At 43.0% G+C, this 21,602-nt stretch overlaps 1 protein-coding gene and 1 long non-coding RNA gene across 4 annotated transcripts in view; one reads left to right on the top strand and one right to left on the bottom strand.

Moving 5' to 3' along the window:
* The window catches only part of CNBP (CCHC-type zinc finger nucleic acid binding protein), a 48,743-nt gene extending 29,821 nt beyond the window's left edge, over positions 1-18,922 (bottom strand). Inside the window, exons 1-2 of one of the 3 annotated variants that reach the window (XM_029600798.1) lie at positions 18,767-18,922; positions 16,368-16,410 (exon numbers count right to left, since the gene is read on the bottom strand). The gene's annotated coding sequence lies outside the window, so the exon portion shown is untranslated. Of the gene's footprint in view, positions 1-16,367; positions 16,411-18,612; positions 18,740-18,766 lie in introns of those variants that run through there. The other 2 variants (XM_029600797.1, XM_029600799.1) reach the window with 2 other exon arrangements.
* A 289-nt stretch (positions 18,923-19,211) lies between these two features.
* LOC115089535 lies at positions 19,212-21,283 on the top strand. The gene is made up of 2 exons (XR_003856147.1): positions 19,212-19,269; positions 20,302-21,283. It is a non-coding gene; the product is annotated as an uncharacterized LOC115089535 (long non-coding RNA).
* Positions 21,284-21,602: the final 319 nt, after the last annotated feature.

Below are 21,602 nucleotides of genomic sequence, written 5' to 3'. Positions count from 1 at the left end.
CATTGTCAAATTTAAGTTTTGATGATAAAGTCTGACAAGTGATTTCTTTACTGTTAGTATATGATTTTCAATGAACACTCATTGTAGGGTTTTGGTTTACTGATAGTAAATGTTTTTCAAGTAAACAGAACTAGATGCAATAACCAACAAAATCATTGAAAACTAGAGTCAAAACATGGATTGTATATGTACAGTAAAACCTAAAATGTACTTCAAACTGCTGGGTATGGCAAATATCTAGAACCATCACGTGCATGAAAATATGCAGCTATGTTTTAGGCTCTATAATTGAAAGAAAAGTTAAGATTCACTTACAATACAAATTAAAATCTTTCACATTTCGTCAGCTATTTTTACAGGTATTTGACATTCACATCAAAGTACAGTTTCACTAAAACTATTGTTATACAAGTGAGAAACGTGAAGGCTCACGATTTGTGTACCTGATCATAGCAGGTTGCAGTTCCATCATTTATGGTTCAGTATTGTACATATCTACAATGTAATTAATTCGAGTTGGGCCTACAAGTATTTCTATTTCTGGCTGTACTTACCTGGCAGATACATTATATTAATCATATAATATGTCTGAAAATGTTAAACCCCCCCCCCCCCCCCCCAATATTCAGATTTGCTCCACATATGGCCACACTTTAAAACAGCTGGCGGCATATGTGCCTAGTGAATGTTTCCCTCTTTCTGCTCATCCTGATTCATCTTCTGCAGCACTGACTTCTATCTGTACTCACCTATATGTATTGCAATTCCATAACACTGAATCATAAATGATGGAAATGCAACCTGCTATGATCAGGTACATTGATTGTGAGAGCCTTCACACCTCTCAATTGTATAACAATATGCCTGCAGCAGTTCGAGTGAACCTGTACTTTGATGTGAATGTCAAATACCTGTAAAAATAGCTGACAAAATGTGAAAGATTTTAATTTGTATTGTAAGTAAATCTTAACTTTTCTTTCAATTATAGAGCCTAAAACATAGCTGCATATTTTCATGCACATGATGGTTCTAGATGTTTGCCATACTCAGTTTGAAGTACATTTTTAGATTTTACTGTATAATACAGTATACATACCTAACTTGATCTAATCAGGCCTGTAACACATCATTCTCTTTAATATAATTGTGTGCAAAATGCTTGCACGTCTGTTTATTCTTTCTGCTTGGAGTTATACACACAAGCCACTGTGCTCATTTGTTTGTACCAGAGGCAATGGTCGGCAAACTGACTTGCCTAAGGTCAGAAGGAGCACTGCCCTGACTTGAAGCAGTCAGTTACTGAAATTCTCAACGACACAAATACCTAACTACAGCCTTTGCCAAACAAACAAATGCTAAAATCAGCAAGAACAATCAGATTTATTCTTCATGTGTACATATGGATCTGACTTCCTGCAATAACCTCACACAATACAGGGACACAAAGACTTAGAGCCTCTGCCAAAACAAAGGCAAAAAAAACCAAACCCACTCATCAGGAGCAAAGAGAAAGGAGAGGTAATAAAGGTTTGAACACTAATATTGAAACTTTGTGCAACATGCTTGTACGTTGCAAATGGATAAATTATTTACCTGATAATTTTGTTTTCTTTAGTGTACGCAGATGGACTCAGGACCAACGGGTATTGTGCTCTTCTGCTAGCAGATAGGAGACTAAATCAGATTTCAAAGCTGACCTCACTCTAGATATACCCCTGCAGCAACCTCAGCTCTTCAGCATTCTCTTCGAAAAGCCATTGTGGATATATCTTTGCTTAAATAACTTGATTAAACTTGAGTAAAACTTGAACTGGTTCAACTAATTTCCAGACTGGAGAGCACCAGTGCACTCAACTAATTAACGCCAACACCGGACAAACTGTGGGTGTCTTGAACTAGGGGTACGCCACGGCTTACCTGTATTTGCATTCAGGAGGTTCTCCTTTTCCAGGGCAGCCGTAGGCGGGATGCTGAGTCCATCTGTCTACACTAAGAAATAAAAATCAAGTAAGTAATTTCTCCATTTCCTAGCGTGTAGCCACATGGACTCAGGACCAATGGGATGTACAAAAGCTACTTCCGGACAGGGCGGGAGGCTGCCCGTGGCCCACTTAATACTGTCCTTGTGAAGGCCGCGTCTTCCCGGGCCTGAACATCCAAGCGGCAGAACCTGGAGGTGTATGGAGGACCACGTCGCCTCCTGACAAATCTCTGCGGGCGACAGCAGCTTGGTTTCTGCCCAGGAGACAGCCTGGGCCCTCAGAATGAGCCTTAACCCGTAGAGGTAAGGGCTTTCCTGCCTCTATGTAGGCTGCCTTGATTCTTTTATCCAGCGGGTTATGGTTGCTGGTCGACCGCGAGGCCGCTTCTTGTTTCTTCCCACTGTGAAGAACAAACAAGCAGTCCGTTTTGCACATCGGTTCAGATCTTTCCAGGGATTGCATCAGGAGTCTGCCGACATTCAGGAGGCAAAGAAGGTGAGAGTCTTCAGAGTCCTTAAGTTCATCCGGAGTTGGTAGCGAGATGGTTTGGTTCAAGTGAAACTCAGAAACCACTTTTGGAAAGAGGGGACAGTGCACAGTTATATGATTCCAGGTGTGAACCTAAAGGAACGGTTCCCGACAGGATAGAGCCTGTAGTTCGGAGATGCGACGAGCTGAACATATTGCCACCAGGAATGCAGTTTTCAATGTTAAGAGGCATAGTGACAGACCACATGTTGGTCTGAAGGAAGCCCCAGCTAGGAAGTCTAATACTAGATTGAGATTCCATAGAGGCACCGGCCACTTTAGGTTTGGTTGGAATTTGACCCCTTCAGGAAGCAGGACAAGTCTGGATGGGTTGATAGACATATCGTCCACTTCTGCTCTGAAGCAGGCCAGTGTGGCTACTTGGACCTTGAGGGAGTTTGAGTGACAACCCCTTCTCCAGAATCATGGGAATCTTGGCTGTCCGCAGGAGAATCCCGCAGTCCTCACACCAGGCTTCGAATACTCTCCAGATCCATAGTATGACAGGGATGTGGGGGAACTTGTGTGCTCGGAGCAGGGTGTTAATCACGGCCTTTGAGTAACTGTGCTTCTTTAAGAGAGTCCTTGTGATGCTTCTCTGTTCGCTAGACTCCAAACCTCAGCCTCTCCAGGGTCCAGTCTTGGAGAGGACTCTTAGACACTCGGAAACTCAAGTAGAAATTTACAGATTTTTCCCCACAAGTCCCCAGTCGGGATTTGAACAGTCCTGGATCTGGGTGTAAGGCAGATGCCTTCCCTGTTGAGCCAGCCGGCCCAACCAGCAAAGGTTACTATCAGTTGGAAGGCTGTGGTAGACAGCAACCATTCCCCCAGGTCCAGGCTCTCTGCTAGGAAGTCTGCTGAGACGTCTTTTCCTGTGATGTGGGAGGCAGAGGATCCCTTGTAGGTTTATCTCCACCCATGCCATGAGAGGGTCTACCTCCAGAGACACCTGCTGGCTCATGGTTCCTCCCTGGCAGTTGATGTAAGCAACCGTTGTAGCACTGTCAGACATTACTCAAATCACTTTGCCTTGGAGTCTGTGGCTGAATCGCAGGCAGGCTAGTCTGACTGCTCGAGCTTCTAGGCGGTTTATGTTCCATTGTCCCTGGGCCATCAGTTCCTGATAGTGGGCTCCCCACCCTCACAGGCTCGCATCCATGGTGAGCAAGATCCAGTTCAGTGGGGATAGGCTTACTATGCTTAGGTGGTCTTCTTGCAGCCACCACTGAGGCTGAGAACATACCTCTGCTAGTAGTTTGGGGGGGGGGGGGGGGGAAGAAATACTGTTCTGTTTGGTGTCGAAATGGGCCCCCAGGTACTCTAGAGAGATTGACAGGGCTGCAGGCTGCTCTTGCCCGTGTTCACAACCCAACCAAGTTCCTGCAGTAGGTTCTTGATTCTTCTGGTCACCTGCCGGCTCTCTTCCGAAGGACTTTACCCTGATCAGCCAGTCGTCCAGGTAAGGGTGTTCCAAAATCCCTTCCTCACTGTTGCCACCACGACCACCATAATTTGTGTGAATATTCTGGGGCAGTTGCTAGGCCGAAAAGGTAGTGCTCAGAACTAGTAATGGTGACCCAGTATCACAAAAGTGTAGAAAGCACTGGTGATCTTGGACTGGAATATGAAGGTAGGCTTCGGAGAGGCCCAGGGAAGTTAGAAACTCTCCTGGTTGTACTGCCATTAAGGAACGAAGAGTCTCCATGCAGAAGTGTAGTATCCACAGAGGACTGTTGACATTCAAGACCCAAGATGGGTCAGAATGATCCTTCTTTCTTGGGAATAACAGATGGAATAGCACCCCGTATTTTGTTGGGGGGGTAGGAACCGGAGTTATTGCCTTCAGGTTGAGCAGTTTTGTCAGTGTCTTCCACTGCCAGTCTGTGTGGGAGTGGCAAGGTGACAAATTTGTCTGGAGGGATGCTGCAGAACCTTCAACCGATGTTTAGTACCCATTTGTCGGACATGATCTTGACCCATCTTTGGTAGACTAGGGCAAGTCAACCCCCATTTCTTCTTCTTGTGGATGGGTCGGCCCATTCTCATTGGGGAGCAGGCTGGAGCCTGCCCCTGGGTCTGTTGGTTCCGAAAGGGATGGGACCTTCCGGAGGGACGAAGTGCCTGGAACTGCGAGTTCCTGTTGGGTCTAAAGGGTTGTGAGAGCCTCTGCCCTTGGTTCTTCTGGAGGAAGGGCGCACAGATCTTTTACTCCTGTCTTCTGGTAGCCGAGGCACTGGGGATTCACCCCATTTGCTGGCTAACTTCGCCAATTCGCTTCCGACTAAGAGATCCTTTTAAAAGGCATTCCTGTAAGATTCGCTCTAGAGGTTGCATCAGCAGACCAATTCCGCAGCCATAGTTGTCTTCTGGCTGCTCCTCTCGCTGAGGTATGCACCAGATCTGAGCTTGCGTCTGTCAGAAAGGCTGCTGCAGGTTCCATAGTCTCACGGTATACGTTCCGGAGTTATTTGCCCCTCTCAAGAGGAGCAAGCAGGAATGTGCCGCCAGTGTGCAGCAGGAAGCAATCTGCATTGTCATTGCTGTTGTGAAGGCCTGCTTAAGAGTGGATTCCAATCATCTATCCTGAGTATCTTTCAATGCAGCCTCTCCCTCAACGGTAATGGTTCGCCTTGAGACGGCACGGATCATGGCATCCACTTTTGGGAAACGCAGGCGTTCCTTGGTCGCTGGTTCCAGAGAGTATAGGGCTTCCAAGGCCCGATCCCCTTTTAAGCTAGCCTCCGGGGCATCCCACTCCAGGTCAACCAGTTCCTGGATGGTTTCCATCATTGGGATGTAGCATGAGGCTTTATGAAGGGACACCGGGATGGGGTTCTTCTTTGGTTCCACCATAGGATCCGTGCCTAGAATACCCAGTCTTCAGGGTCTGGGAAACAAGGGCATCCTTGTGGAAGAAGTGAAGCATGGTTTGGTATGGTTCCAGGCCTGGAGGAATTTCTCCTTCTTCCAGGGAGCAGTCGCCATCTGTGGTGTCTGGGTCCCTGTCAGGGAAATTCTTTTTGTTAGGCGAGGCATCCAAGCAGGGCCAGAAGGATCTTGTGCTTCTGGCAGGGGTTGAGCCCGGGGCGCAGCCGGGGATGACTGTGCCTGAACAAAGGCTTGCAGCCCTTGGAAAAATTCTAACCAGGAGAAGGTTCCCTGGGTCCATGTTAATCCCAGGGGAAGTCTGAGCAGGAGCCCCTCAGGTGCCCTTGTGGAGAAGCCATCTCAGAGATGCATAGATCCGGGGAGCTATTGACTGTAGTAGTTCCGGACCCATCCCCAGACAGTGAGGAAGCCCTGGAAGACTTTCCATCCCAGGGCACTGAGAGCTGTGCTCACAGCCTGGAAGGGCCAAAGCATGAGTACAAGACCTCTTCGCCTTCCTGAGAGCAGATTCCACCACCAGAGACTGGTGGGGAAGTAGATGCCTCAAGGACAATCTAAAAACAAGGGATGTACATCATGATACAGGCTTGCAGCTCTGTACCAAGCAATGGGCTCAGATGGAAGGTATCTAGAATTTTAGTGTGCATATGTGGACCTGCATCTGTTTGGTGAACAGGCAGGAGCATGGAAGAATGTAAATCCACACTGAAGATAAATATAAAAAAAAAAAAGTTTAGAAAGTATTTGTCTAAGAACTGGGAATCCTGTCCTAGTATGGCAGAGCACAATGGTTCTCTTTAGTTCTGTAAGAAACAGGAACTAGTGTAACATTGGCCCTAGCCTGGGTGCATTCAGAACCAGCCTATTTGTGAGTGGGACACAGGTCATACAACTCATCCATAGTCCTGTACCCTTTTTGCCTGGAGGATATCCCTTAGCAGCTCAAGTGCTAGCTTCACCGATATGCCCTGCATAGAGAAGACAAAGACCTTCACCTACTTCATCAAGATGAACCAATACAGAAGACAGTTGGTAATCTTGCTGACCCAAGTTTCAAACATTCTAGAGGGAAAGCTATTCATAAAGGAGAAGCAGTCAGAGGCTCAGTCTGTTAAAGCAATCAGACAAGAAAGCCCCTCCCCTCCAGTAGTCCCTTTGTTCTTTTTAGATCCTCCCTCCTTCGGGCACAGAGGAGAGCGAGTGTCGGAGGAAGCAAGCAGCAGCAGGAAAGGCCATTTGCTGCTAGGTATGGCCCCCCGTCTTCCAGGGGGAGCCTGGACTGGTATAGCAGCACCAAGGAACGAATCATCAGTTAAGCATAACTTTGCTTCCCTTGTCTGCTAGACTAGTCCATTACTCCTGGAATGTATCAAAGCAGTTTCCTATGTAGGACAGGAGGAAGACCAGGCCTTCCCAGCCCCAACAGCCACTTCCCTCCTTTGCTTAAAAATATCCATCCTGTAGTGCAGCAATAAGGTTGCAGCTCCAGAGTTCTCCCCTGGGGAAACTTATGAGACTTCTGAGGACACCTGTAGGACCTGTTTACCACTGAGTAAATATGCTGAAGAGATAGCCTCTAAATCTACCATATCAAGGAGGATGACTCACTCTTGGGATCCCCCATATAGGACAAAATGTTTTCCTGAATGGATTGGTCAACTTTAGATCCCAGTACCACCATGCTGGAAATCCAATAACTGCAGACTGCCCTTGCCCTCTTTTCCCCTGATAGCCAGCAAGACTTCTTGATTTAGATGAAAGGCAGAGGTCAATTTGAGGAGAAAGGATGGTCTGGCTTAAGTATCGCATGACATGATATTACCATATAAGGCTCTCTGCAACTCGACATATCTAGCTAAGTATATTATGACCAAGAAAGCCGTCTTCAATAAGTTCGAGAGAGGCTCTTACCAGAGCCTTCAATACTATAGAAAGAAGATTATCTGAAAGTCTGATATGCGTTGCCTTCTTTAGAAAGCATCTGGGTAGTTAGCAACCTGAGAGCCTGCAACAAGGCCTCTAAACATGCAATGGCTGTCACCAGTACTCTTTTGGACTTTAGGGCTAAGCCCTTATCAACCCTTCTGCAGGAAGTCCAGGATGTTTGTGATGTCTGCCTGCCAGAGAGAAATTCCCTCCTCCTGGCAAACCACTCATATTAGTGTCTGGAGGTTAATCAATGTTAAGGAGGTTGAAATCTTGTGGGCCTTTAGCAATAAGGTTACTACTGCCTGTGAATATCCTCTGCTTTGCAGATGTCCCCTCAAGGGTCAAGCCATAACTCAAGATGGAACTGGAAATCTTCCTACCAACAGGCCCAGCCCTGGCACCATCTGATATTTGAGTAGACTGCTTAAGCACCTCTACATTCAGCAGGTCCATTTCCATAGCACCACTATGCACCTCCAAACCCTCAACCTGGCCAGTTTGTGCACTTGATGGTGCTATGATTTGGGGCCCCTTGGATTCGTCCCAGCTTGCCTTCAGGAACAGGGACCCCTGCTTTGCTGATTAGGCAACGTCTTACTTGTCCCACCTATTTGTGTAGGAACACTTTCTGGAACCTTACTCAAAAAAAAAAATCTGCCTGTCAAAGAAAAGTTTAAACTAATTCCATGTAGGTCAAACTACCCTGTCCTACCTTATCCTTGCTACTCAAACTTAAGGTTTCCCCCAAATTTCTTCAGGGTGGGAATGAACTACTACTTTCAAGCCCTTTCAAATTTTGCAGGAACAGTTTCCTGTCTGCTACACTTAAAGTGAACCCCTTTATATGTAGGGTAGTGCCCTTGAGCACAGGCTCCCCTAAATCCAGAAAAAAAAAAATAAAATTTGAGCTTTGCTAACATTGCCCCCTTCTACCACCATCTGGGACTCTTAATGGAGGGGCCCTCCCAATATATCATTGTGCAGATTAACTGCCACCCACAGGTACAGCCAAATTAGTCCTCGGCCTCTTAGCCCCATAAGAGAACTGGAGTCTACCTCTAGGGCCTTGTGATGCAGAGGTCCCAGTTCTTCTGTTGGTATATGACCTGCCTTCTAAACCGCCGTGCATTGCCATGGCTATCTTGTCTTCTGGCAACCTCTACAGCCTGGTCTTATCCAGGTCCTTCACCAGATTTTCTAGTTCTTCCCCAGTCTCTCTTAAAGAGAAGCTTGCACAACCATGTTTTCAAAGCCTAACCTGCTGCCTAGCCTCCAAGCCACAGCAGCCTTCTGGTTGCCATTTCTTAAATCTATTGACCTAGCCAAAAGCCTGACTAGGTCAAACAAATGTCTGTCTAGAAGATCAAGGCCAATTCTAAACATAGCTGGATCCTGATTTTCTGGCAACTGCTGAGCCAATGCAGGGGTCATCCTTACCACATATCCTGTGAAAGAGGCTGTTTGGGGACTGCATCTTCCTGTCCATATGAGTCCTTCAGGGAGGTTCCCCCTTCCACCAGGATAGTAGTTTTATACACTACCCTGGACACTAGGGCATCCACTCTCCTTTATCAGGCTGGAGAGTCCTCATAAGCCTCTAAGTACCATGGGATCCCAGGGCTATTTAGGAGTTACAACCCTAGTGAATATGGTTTCAGGTTCTTGGGTCTTGCATGTTTTCTGCCTAACACAGATTGGGGGGGGCCCTCTGAGGTTGGGGCTCTTCAGTGTCCCCTTCAGGGAGAGGGACTGCTGCTGCTAGCTGGGATTAGGGTCTCTCCTTCCTTATGGGTGCTCAGAGCCTTTGTCCTGACTATGCCCCCTTCCCATAATACTTCACCCGAACACAATGGCATTCTGCTGGGCCCTTATGGGGATCTGCCTTCAGTCCATCACAGACTGAAGGAGCCTGCTACTGTGCACTTTGTTACCACAGGTAGTGCATCCATGGCCCTTGTGCACAATGAAGCACTTCCCCTCTACTGTTAGGCCAAGCTCTACAGAAGTACCCCTTAATCTTGTTTACGGGAGTCATGCTGCAGGCTCATTTTTTTTTTTGCCTATGAACCCTATGGTCAGTACCTGCTCTCACACTCCTTGCAAATGTGGCATATTTTCAGTGTCCTCCCCCCTTCACCAGGTACTCTCACATATTGTGCCTTGTTGGAACCTCTCCTGTCACAAAAGGATAACAAGCCTACCTCCTACGCCCCCACCCCTTTTTTTTTTTTTAACACTTTACTAAGGCCCACTGTAGGGCACGTCAACAAAGCAGGAAGGCAAGCTGTAACGCAGTCAGTGGAGTGAGAGAAATGAGGGAGAAGAGGCAAGGACCAAACCCAGATTTGGGAAGATGCAACTCCTTAGGGCCTTAAGAGCAGGGACCCACAGCCTAGTGCCTACCTGAGGCTAGGAGGCAGCTATGCTGTGAAAAATCAATCCTGAAAGGCTGTTCCATTAGTTAGTCCACCAGGCTCAGGCCACACCAACTCTGGAAGCAAGGAGAAGTCACTCAGGCCTTGTCTACAGCTATGGCAGACAGAAGTGATCAGAGCCTCTGACCTCTCCCCCTTATACAAAGTCTGATAGAGGGGATGTCTCCTGTCTCTAGCAGTTGAGCAAAGAGTAATGACTTGCCTAGCAGGCAATAAAGCTTTTAAAAATAAAAAGTAGTTCATCAATGGTTTAGAATAATTGTCACCAACACATGCAATTTTAAATCAACTTCGAGGGTATTTTTCACTGCAAATCCAAACAGATTAATCACTTCTCTCTGCAGTTAATTCCTTCCCTTTTTTCTCCCCCTATCCTCACCATAACATTCACATTCTCACCTAATGTTTTCCTCCCTCTTTCACAAACTCAAGCAAGTCAACTATGTTATTGAGGCAGGTGCAAAAAAGTGCAAGCACACAACGCAGTTTAATCCTGACATAAACTTCAGTACCAATGTGCAACTTTAATGCACTTGTATTTAAGTTACTGCCCTTGCATGGAAATATCATGCTAATGATTGCATTAGCTATAACCCTCCAACAGAGAGGTGTGCTGCTTACCTTCTTTTCTTAGCACTTGAAACTTTACTTCACCTCTGACTCAGAGTTAAGTTTCTAGGACTAATGTTAAATCTATGGACAGAAGCTGGACTTCTGATGGTTGGTGAACATGCTTTCTACCAAATGTGATTTATAAATAAAAATGCTTTCTATACAGAAAGTATTTGTGCTTAGAAAATGTGTGAACCAAAAAAGTTTTTGCTGAGTGCTGATTTCTTTGTACATTAGAAATTAAAATGTTTACAGCATTGTAAGTTAAAAAAAAAAATTTAGCTTCTGTATAAAAAAAACAAACAAAAAAAGCCACACAAAACAAAACTGTGCTGATTTTGGTTTTAATGCTCATCTTTTTACGTGGACCCAATGGCAGGCAATAAGCCTGCTAGTTTGTCTCCAGCTATGGGCAAAATAAGGAGGACCTGGTCTTTAAGCCCCACCTAACAAATCTGTTTTTCTGGATATGCACGATAAAAGATATGGTTTCTTTTAAAACCCAGTTTTCCCGTTGATAGCAGGGCTGAATTAGCCATGTTGTCATGGGCCTGATTGACAGATCCCATGACAGCATGGCTAACTCATCCTGCTATCTACGGAAACACCGCTTACGGTAAGCAAACTTGCTTGTATGCAAAGATTCCATGGATATTCATTCTAGATAATCTTAAAAAGTAAGCCTGGTGGGTGGGGCTCCGTGATCATTGGTCCATTTATTTGAATAAAGTGATGCCATTGCATGCTGTCATGCTAAACAGACTTAGATTTCAGAGATCAGTTGGCTAGGTAGGCCAAGGATGCTACAGCAGCAGTGGTATTCATAGCCCGGGGGCTTTTAGAGGGTAAGGGCAGGGTATTTCTCAGTCACCACACGACTGTGCCAAGTTAGACTGAGTGTATGCATAGTGGCGGGGACTGCAGTCTCCCCCTCAAAAGGGCTGTTACTAACATTTGGGCTATATAGAAAGTGGGCTAAAATAAAAGGAAACTAGACACAGGTAGCTGTGAAGGCTCATGACACCACCACTCCAGTAAGGACCAGTTCCAACTGAGCTCAAAGTCTGAAAGAGAATGAGGAAATTGCTGACCACAAAATCCTACCCCCAAACTAAAGAACAGAGTACTGATGATTTGAAAACACTGAATACCCATGAATTTTGGCACCATGCATGAACTGTAAGATAGATAGTGATTTACTTTTAACTATCAATATGCATGGGAAAGTGTCATAGGGTGTATCCAAACAGCAAGCACAAGATTTAAAGTAGCTGTAGGTCCTATTCACTGCTAAAGTTTATATTTCTAAACATAAGATGTAGCCAAGAATCAAAATTTAAAAAAACACAAACAAACCACCACACAAATCCTCACCCCCCCCCCCCAAAAGGGCATCTCCTACTCATGGAGAGTCCACCAGTTTTTCATGAACATCTTTCCCTCAAACGAGATGCTTTCTGCTACTACCTGGTGATTACTACCCTTGTTCAATAAGCCTTCACACAGTTAATGCAGCTCCAACATTGAATGTCTCCGTACTGACGGCAAGGGGAAATGTGGAAAAGATGATTTGCATTCAGACAACATCCAACAGGGCAGTGATCTTTGCAGTCTGGGTAAACAAGAATCGGGGTAACTTGCTTGATGGAACTGCATTGGCTTCCGATAGAGTGCAATACAAAGTGTTAAACATCCTACATAAGGCTATTAGTAATGAGAAGGTAGAATGGCTGAATGCAGCAATAAGGCTACTCGTACCAACGTACCACAGAGAAATTTAAGGTCAGCCAATAAGGGCCTGTTATCAACTCAATCTTTGGTATCTGCAAAGCTGACATCAGTAAGGGAAAGAGCATTATCTCTAGCTGGCTCAACGATTTGGAAGTTTACCCACAGAGTTGAGATTGGAAGCAAATACAGCACAATTTAAGAAGAAAATTAAAGCCTGGTTATTTCAGCAGGCATTTGAGACTAGAAAAGCATAGTACCACGATAGCAACAGAAATATTCTAACAGACAGCACTGGAAGAGCAATGTTTTGATTGGTTGTGTGTATGAATGGAGTTTAAAATGAAATTGTATTTTAATAATGTATGAATGAATCCATGGATGTTTTATTTTATATTGTTTAGTAGTTTAACTTTTTTACATTGTGAACAGATATGTTGGTATCCAAATACCGGTATAGAAAACATTTTAAAATAAATAAATGTCAAAAGTCAGTCACTTATCAAGTCATCAGATTGGCTGACATTTAACATTAGCAGCACATTCGTAAGGCAATGTTCGCAATTCACTTAATAGACTTTAGATGAATGTGTGAAACATTTAAAAAAACAAACACCCTACTACATCGCATTACTAAAATCTAACAGCATCATTAATGTAAATATATATCTAGGAAAGTACTTAATTTGAAGTATAACAGTTGTCAAATGGATGCATATTCATTAAAAAAAAAAACAAAAAACAAAAAACTCTGCTATACCCCTCCAGTTAAAGTTTGTGGAATGTAAAAGCTTAACAGAAAGGTTTATTCATAGTCATGAGCATGTGGAGCACATTATATAAAAAAAAAAAAAAAAAAAGGGACAGAACTGAGGCACCATATAGAATCAGATGCCGAATGCCAGTATCAGGGTGGAAGTCTAGGGTTCAGCCAAAAAATTGTTAGCAGCCAATGACATTTTTCTGCCTCTTCGCTCGTCATGCATTCAGCCTCTTCAATGTGGCCCCACCAGAGATTGCTCCTAGATTTAGCTCTAGCAGCATCTCAATGCCCAAATTTTAGATTCCTATGCGACTTGGCTCCCACGATTATTCCAGCCCTTCCAATATTTAACTTAACACAAGAGTCCATAAAAGTCAAGTCATGATCAAGAATGGTGATTTAAAATCTTGATGATATTTGCCAATGTATGGCCAAGTTATGATTTCACGCATCACTACCAAATCCACCATGACAAAGAAGTTTGCAGTTTCCTTCATAAAAAGGATTTTTAAAAATAAGACAATTCATCTGGTTCCTTTAGACCTATCATATGGTATTTAGTAGGAATATTAAAAAAAAAGTCTAAGTTTTCCAAAGTTCACATATAATGAACAAGTAAGGAACCCATTAGGTGAAATTTAAAATAGGTTATTCAAACCTGTTTCTGTGCTATCAAACCAGTTGGATAGCTGGATTTCACACATGTTCATGTATATGAAGTTTTGGAATAATATAGGAAAAAAAGAAATAAGAAGTTAGTAAGCTTGTTAAAAACAGTATGTCAAGACTAATGTGCTGTTCTATTTGCTGGTATTAACTAAAATGAATAAAAAAATATTCTACTTAGCCTGGTTTGAACCTTCATGCATTTCATATAGCAGACTTGCCAACTTGACCCCCCCTCCCAAAAAAGTGCTCAGCAACTCAGAACTCCAGGTTCTGGTGTCTGCCCAAGGACACGCCTCATACAAAGGAGGTAATGTTTAAAAGGAGTTGCGTGCATAATGTTAATATACTATTGTAGCAATGTGAAAGCCTTTTACATGTGTAAAATGTACTTACTCATGAATATCCTATGGACAATTCAATGGCATATATTGTAGCAATTTTAAAAGCCCACATACACGAGTAAAGTATTTGCATGTGCAAAACCCAATTTTAAGCATGTAAATGCTTTTTAAAATCAAGTTCCAAGTAAACCTACACATGATCACATATAGACATTAATAGCATTTGATAAGCCTCTTCTCAAATGAAAAACAAATGGCTGAAAAGTTGTCTGGGGGGGGGGGGGGGGGGGCAGCTTTACACCTTGCATTCAGCACCACTTGCTTTACATTAAACCACCATTTTTACAGCACAGAATTGTGTTTTTAGATCACTAAAAAATACTTAAGCCTTGGTAATAAAACCTAGTCACTAGCGGACCTATACAGTAAAAGTCACGAGACAGCGGGCGAATGCCTGCTCTCCCAGCACGTGATTCTATATTCAAATGAGGGCCCGCAGTAAAAAGAGGCGCTAGGGACACTAGCTCGTCCCTAACGCCTCTTTTTGGACAAGCGCGGCGGCTGTCAGTAGGTTTGACAGCCAACGGTCAATTTTGCCGGCATCGGTTCTCAAACCCGCTGACAGCTACGGATTTGGAAACCGGCAAGATTGAGCGTCCGGTTTTCAACCCGTGAGCAGCGGGCTGATCTCAACATTTTTTTTCTTTTAAACTTTCAGGACCTCCAACTTAATATCTCCATGATATTAAGTCAGAGGGTGCCCAGAAAAGCAGATTTTACTGCTTTTCTGGGCACTTTCCCGGTACACAGAGAAATTAACCCCTACCTTTGGGTAGGCACTAATTTCTGAAAGTAAAATGTGCGGCTTGGCTGCACATTTTGCTTTCTGAATCACGCAGGAATACCTAATAGGGCCATCAACATGCATTTGCATGTTGCGGGCGCTATTAGGTTCGAGGGGGTTGGGCGTGCGTTTGACGCGCTATTACCCCTTACTATTCGAATAAGGGGTAAAGCTAGCGTGTCGAAATGCGTGTCCAATTGCGGGTTAACAGTGCGCTCCGGTGGAGCACACTGTACTGTATCTGCCTGTATGTTGGCACTAAAAGTGATTTATATGGGTAAACCTTTTTACAGGCATGAGCTAGTGGGCAGTTTATCCCCCCCTCTCCCCAAGTACTTACCAGAAAAGGTGGTTATAGACAGATTGTGAGAGGAAATTACATAGAAGAGACTAATCAAATCTCTGCACAAAATTTCCCGATTTAAACTTCATTTCAATACAGGCACAAAAAGAATGTAATTGGTACCCGCAATGTGCGCACAGGCCAAATTTTTTAAAGAGAAACTTCTCAAGGCTCCTCCTTTTAAAAATGAGCTTGCAAGCTCTGCAGCCACTTTCATTGTTTCACTACTAGCAACTGGCAAATACAACCTAAACATTCAAGTGTTAAATGTTCAATATTGTCAAGTATTACATGTTTACACATTTTTAAAGAATCTGTTAACATAAAAATGTTTAAATATATTTCATTGTTAGAAAAGGAAACATGCCAGAGATCAGTCTTTTAGTAAACTAGAATTTTTAACCCATTTTTCCAAGAAAGCCCAAGGCTTTAAAGTAGTTTGCAGAAAATCTTAAAAAAAAAGTCACCTTTCAAAGACAATCTGCAGGTGTGGTTGAAAGTTTTGTTAAATTTGAACAGACTCTGGAATGTATTCAGTCTAGAACATATTACTTTTACAAGCCACTATGGGCCGGATATTGAGCACTGGGCAGGTAAGTAATTTAATTACAAAGAATATTTAGCAGCATGGATATGCCACTGAATATCTGTGGTCAAGGGGCTTCTTAGCTGGATTAAGTTAAATCAGCTCTATGGCTGATCTAACTTATCTGATTAACTTAACCAGATAAAAATGAATATTGCTACTTATCTGGTTAAGATAACTGGTTCAAGTAGTACCACCCAGATTACTGATTTTCAGCAGACAACTAGATAGCCAGTAAGACCTACTTATCCACTGCTAAACACTTTATTGGGCCCTATGAGGCTAATGTACTAAGCTATGAATGGTTTTGCATATCTGTTTATGCACATTAAAATGGGAAGATTAAATTTGCTATTGTGATATGTTGTGTGCTATTTTGCCATCTTAATGCAATTTTCCATTTGTAAAGTCATTCGCAAAACTAATGCACAATTGCTAATGAACTGAAGAACTCATCTTGAAACAGCTCATTAATGATTCAACATTTTTGTTATCAAGTACAAGATCTTTCACAGAGTATCACAAGAAAAAAGTGTCATGATTCTTTATTTCGATATTTAAATGAGCAAGCACCGGAAGTGTTTAAAAAAAACAAAAATTGTACAATCCTGGCTCACTTCTGCAGATTCCCTCATAGCATTGTACATTACCCACCATAGCAAAAATCACAAGTAAAACATGAAGATGCTAATGAAAATCAGAATGAATTACTTACTATGTCTTTAACAATTTGCTCCCAGGAATCAGATTCTATAAAACTACAAAAGATGTAGGAGACCAGAAACGTTTCAGGTATAGGAATCCAACTAATAAGTTCTCTATTCATGCACAGATAAAAGGCCTCAATTCTAGTGCAGGTATGCCAAACAAAGGGCACGATGTATTGTGCATTCAGCAAAGTGCACTTTTTTTTAATTAAAATAAATCAAACAATACTCAATGCATCAAGTAGTTTTGTTTACAACTCTTTAGAGCATAGAACTGAATATACTGATCAATGCTCTCACATGGAAATCCCAAACTAATGCCTTAATTACAAATGAACCCCCAGAGGCACACACCAGTGTAACTCCTGATGTCTTAACACTGGAAATTTTACTCCTGTTTTGAAATGGAATAAAGTTTCCAGTGCTAGTACACGTCCACTAGCAAAAATAAGTTACTATCAGGACTTTAGTATTTTATGCACCTTATTAAAAATCCCATAATGTGTGCAAAAAGTATGTTTTCTGTGCATTAAAAAAAAATCTATCCACATAAAACCTGTGAGTGTGCGCTTTTTCTTTGTGCACATTTTCTGGTCTGGGCATTTTTAAACTCTGAATGCATTAGCATATAATTAGCTTACCACACTAAGTCAAAATTAACTTGTGTTAGATTTCAGATACTTTAATATTCAGATAAGTAACTCCCACCCCCCAAAGAGTTTAGAAATGAGCTCATCAAGAAAGCCCTACTTATTGTACAATTTATGTAGTAGTTGACAGAAACCTGGGTCTCAATTTACTCCTCAGAAAATCTTTTGGAAAAATTTCTGAAACAGAAGTAATATTTAAAAAAAAAAAATCTAAAAAATGAGGCACGTTTTCCATGGCATACGTTCGAATACTTTAAAAAGCATAACTAGGTTATTAACTGTCAAGTTTATAAATAAAGAAGCATAGCAAAAATAGTAAGACGTCGGCATACGACGACCAAGTGCTACATCATGTGCTAAATTAATTCTATTCTCTGGTTCTCTATCACGTTCGGTAGAGAAGCTCATACTTAAAAACACCATTACCTCCCCATGTCTTTGTACCTCCGCCTTCCATAGCTGCCCCAAGCATGTTAACTCCCCTTACGGCGATGGCCTCCGCCTCCTTCCCTGGAAGGCTATTCCAGGCCTCGTCTTCTATGGCTCTTACAAAACCTAGGTCCTCCCTGCCTTTACCACTAGCCTGTAAATCCATACAGCCCCAAAAAATACCTTTGAAAGCTTCCAACATATTTTAGGTACGTGCAACTTGCATCCAAGTACGTAATAGCAAGTCTATAACGTTTTCAAATCTTTAAAGTGATTACTACACAGTGGTATTTATGTGCCTTTCAAGCAAAGAAAATTTCTCATTCCCTCCTTATTAGGAAATACCACGAGCTCAACAGCTCCGCTGAGTTTCCAACGATTTCATCATGGCTGTGCACGTACGTACTATGTTCTTTCAGGAACACCGCACACAATCTAATACTACATAACTAGAAATCGACCGAGTTTCCACGTTGCAGCTTGAAAACAAAATGTCAAACCGTTCATCCAATATTAACACAACCTACAAACGATTTACAAACTGAAATGAAGTCTAGCTTTAAAAAAAAAAAAGATTAAGATAGTGTAAGATTTGTTTCAGTACAGTAACTTGTATGAGTTTTACACTTTCGCAAGAAACAAAATAGATCAATCGGCTAATATAGATGTTTTAACGCCTAAACCTCTAATTAAATAGCCGCTCAAATAAGCGCTCTTCCGGTGGCGGCAACCTAAAAAAAAAAAAGTTTCTCCGAGTCTATCCACTGTGAGACAGGCACATGGCCTCCATCCTTTTCCTAGGCCGCAAAAGGGGTTAAACGAGACAGTGGGCGCGGGAACATTTAATCACTTACTACTCTAGTCCAACAAAAAAAAAAATTCGCGCCCAAAATAGGAGTAAAAGTCACCGACATCAGGCTACACTCCTCTTCCTAGTAAAGCTTCCCGCCTTCCCCACAATGGTGCCAGCCCAGAACTGGGCCCAGCACCTCCACGGCGCTCTCCAGCGTCCCAGGCCACAGCAGAATGCATCAATTCATACAATGTTGTACACCGCGCTTCCCCACCCCCCCCAAAGCCTGAAACACCCATCACACCGCAAAGCCGCCCTTCAATTGCGCTTCCCGCACAAGGCCTGACGCAGTAGGCCCCAATGCGCCGCCATCAAACCCACTTGTTTACTTCGGAGTAAGAGCAGCTCAATCCCCCGAAGGCTATAAGCGATCCACACCACTCCTTGAAACTCGGTCTCGATATTAGCAAGCCCGGTCAAGTCTTCCCGGTACCAGACCCGGCAGATACCGCACCATTCCCGCCTAGTCACTCACCTCAGACGCTCGCGCTTTCTCTCCTCCCCTGTTTATTTTCGGTTCCTCCTCGCTGCGCCACATGCGGTTTGCACACGACCCCACAACCCGCCGCTTTGCGCACGACTCCTTCTGCCGGCCAACCAATGAGCGACCGAACGTGAGAAACGCAACTTCTGGCTATAAACCAATGAGAACTCGCGCATTAGCACTAGAGACCCGCCTTCTCCCCCGCGAGAGACCCAAAAATAGGGATGGGCGGCATCTCGCTCAGAAAGAAAGGGTGATAGTTAAGTGGGTGTGCGACTAGACAGTAGTGGCTGGTGATAGGTGCTTTTTGTTTCTCGGGTTCCCAAATGTCGTTAAAATCCCGTCAGGTTGCCAATGATCTCAGCCGGGCGGGGCAATATGTGTGTTGGACCAATCGCATATGTTTGTACAGGATCCCTCCCATCCCCACCCCATTCCTTCTCTTGTCAGGTTGCGGATACTTTGGCTTTTCCATCCGATTGCATTTTTTCCGTGTGAGTCACTGCGAAATGAGCCAGAGAAAAAAATTGCTATTAATCGGTTCTGTGTTTTTTAATGTGTTTTTTTTTCGCCGTTTTGCAAGTTTGACTGCTTCACTTAATACCATGAATAGTGGTGCATCCATGGGGGAGTCGGCTATGTTTTAAATCTCTCAGCCCACGACTTCTTTTTCCAGAGATCTTCTACTTGTGTCTCTCATTTGACCCTTTCCCGTTTTTGCTTTAGGAAATAATCAAAACGAGACACTTGAGAACATATTTTAACTGTTCTTAATGGAAGGTATTCGTTATTGCTAAGACTATTGCAGGCTATATTTTTGAGAAAGAAGGAAAATGCGCCTTAAGTACTGCTGCTAGTAACTTAACCGGGATTGAGCTGTGATAGGAAATCGCAAGTTCTTTTTTTTTTTTTTTATCCATTTAAAGTTTAAGGCCAAACCAAGTACAAGACATATACAGCCCCGTATGCATGTAACATCTTAATAAGAATACACAATACTGACCAAACATTTTATAGTTTTCCCATCCCTTCCCTACTGTCCCTCCCGTTTTGATCATCCATCACCTTTTATATAATTATAATAAGTATCTGCCTATAAGAAGAAAATTATAGGATCGACTATTAAATATATTAAATATTCCATACCACCTCTGTAACGCATACATCATTCAATAACTTTCTTTACCCAGTCTTCGTAAGGTTGCCAGATTTTAGTGAATTTGCCCATAGTGTCTGATCATCCTTAATTTTAAGAATTTGGGCAGATATCCTCTGCTTTTTTAAGGATTGTGCTAAAAGTTTTCTGGCTTTATTCCCACCCTCAAAAAAGCGCTGCTTTAATAAATTTAAATAGTATGAAATCTCAGATAGATTTAAGTTCTGCAGCTCCTGTCTAGCTAAATATAAGTGCCGTAAATCATCTGATTTCTTGGTCCTTTTATGCTGGGCTTCTAATTTACTAATTTTCCCTTTGAGATCGCATCTTTGCTTATTTTTTTATTTTTTTCTTATGCTCTTGCAATCAGATGCCCCTGGACTACTGCTTTAAGGCCTTCCCAGATTGACACTGCAGAAACCTCCTTCGTATCGTTTATCCGGATATTGTTAATTTCCAGTTGCTGTTGAGGGAGTGCTAGGGAGCGGTCCCGATTCCGGGGGATTGGTATGCCCTTGGACCACGGCGCGACTGCAGAGGAGCTCTGTGGAAGCGCCGAGGCAGGCAAGACATGTCCAAGCATGGGCGGACAGGCTGAAGACCAAGATCCCTGACCTCTGCCGAACCTGAATGCACCAGAAGAGACCCAACAATGCAATGCTGGTCTCTGGGGTAGCCCTCCGGCCACTCGATAGCCCTCTCGGACCTGCCACGTGGAAACGGCAGATGCGACAGGACGGACAAGGTCGAGGACAGGTGATGGTACTGGAACAGGAACAAGACGAGGATACTTGGAGACTTGGACGAGACAAGGCACATAGAACTCAGACAAGGATTCAGGATGTTCAGACGAGGACGAAGATTCAGGATGCTCAGATGTGGATAATAAGGACTCAGGGTACTCAGGCGAAGAAGAGGATTCAGGATACTCAGACAAGGACAAGAACTCAGGATACTCAGGTGAGGATGAGGACTCGGGATACAGGTACTAGTATGGGTTGAGTACTGCACCGCAGCGCGCCCTACACAGCCATCCATGGCTGGTCGCGGACCACGCTGTAAGCGAAGCAGACTCCAGCGAGGAAGTGAAGACTTGGATCAGGAAACATGGCAGAGATTCATGAGAATATGAAAAATAATTAGCTGTATGTTTGTTGCTGAGAATCAACTTAAATCTTCAGTATTATCTCTATCTAAAATCATAGAACTTTATTTCTCTCAATGTAACTCAACTATTTTTATTTTAGAGAAAAGACCTCAGTATTGGCAAGAGATCTGAATATTCAGAAACTACTTTGAAGCCAATTGTTTCAGTCTCTTATTTTTATTTTAATAAAATTACTTAAAGAGACTATTTCTTGTTTGTTTTATTATAATGTGTTCTTATAACGGTGTCACTATAATTTGATGTTAACCTGTTATTTGATGAATTTCTGTTGACAATATTTATCTAGATTGGAAAAATTACATTCCTTATAACTCGATTATTGTTTACTGCTTTGTCTACAGTTACAACTTAAATGCCAATGTTTTTACTTTATATGATCCTTATGATGTTATCATATTTCTCCAAAAATCGTGGCTTTCTCATTATATCTCCAACTTAAATGATAATGTCTTTTTCTTTTTTAACATTGGCACTTGTCTTCAGCTGTTATAGTCTTTATGATT

The sequence above is a fragment of the Rhinatrema bivittatum genome, chromosome 4 (genome assembly GCF_901001135.1).
Source record: "Rhinatrema bivittatum chromosome 4, aRhiBiv1.1, whole genome shotgun sequence".
NCBI lineage: Eukaryota > Metazoa > Chordata > Amphibia > Gymnophiona > Rhinatrematidae > Rhinatrema > Rhinatrema bivittatum.
This window is presented reverse-complemented; position numbering and strand designations above follow the sequence as displayed.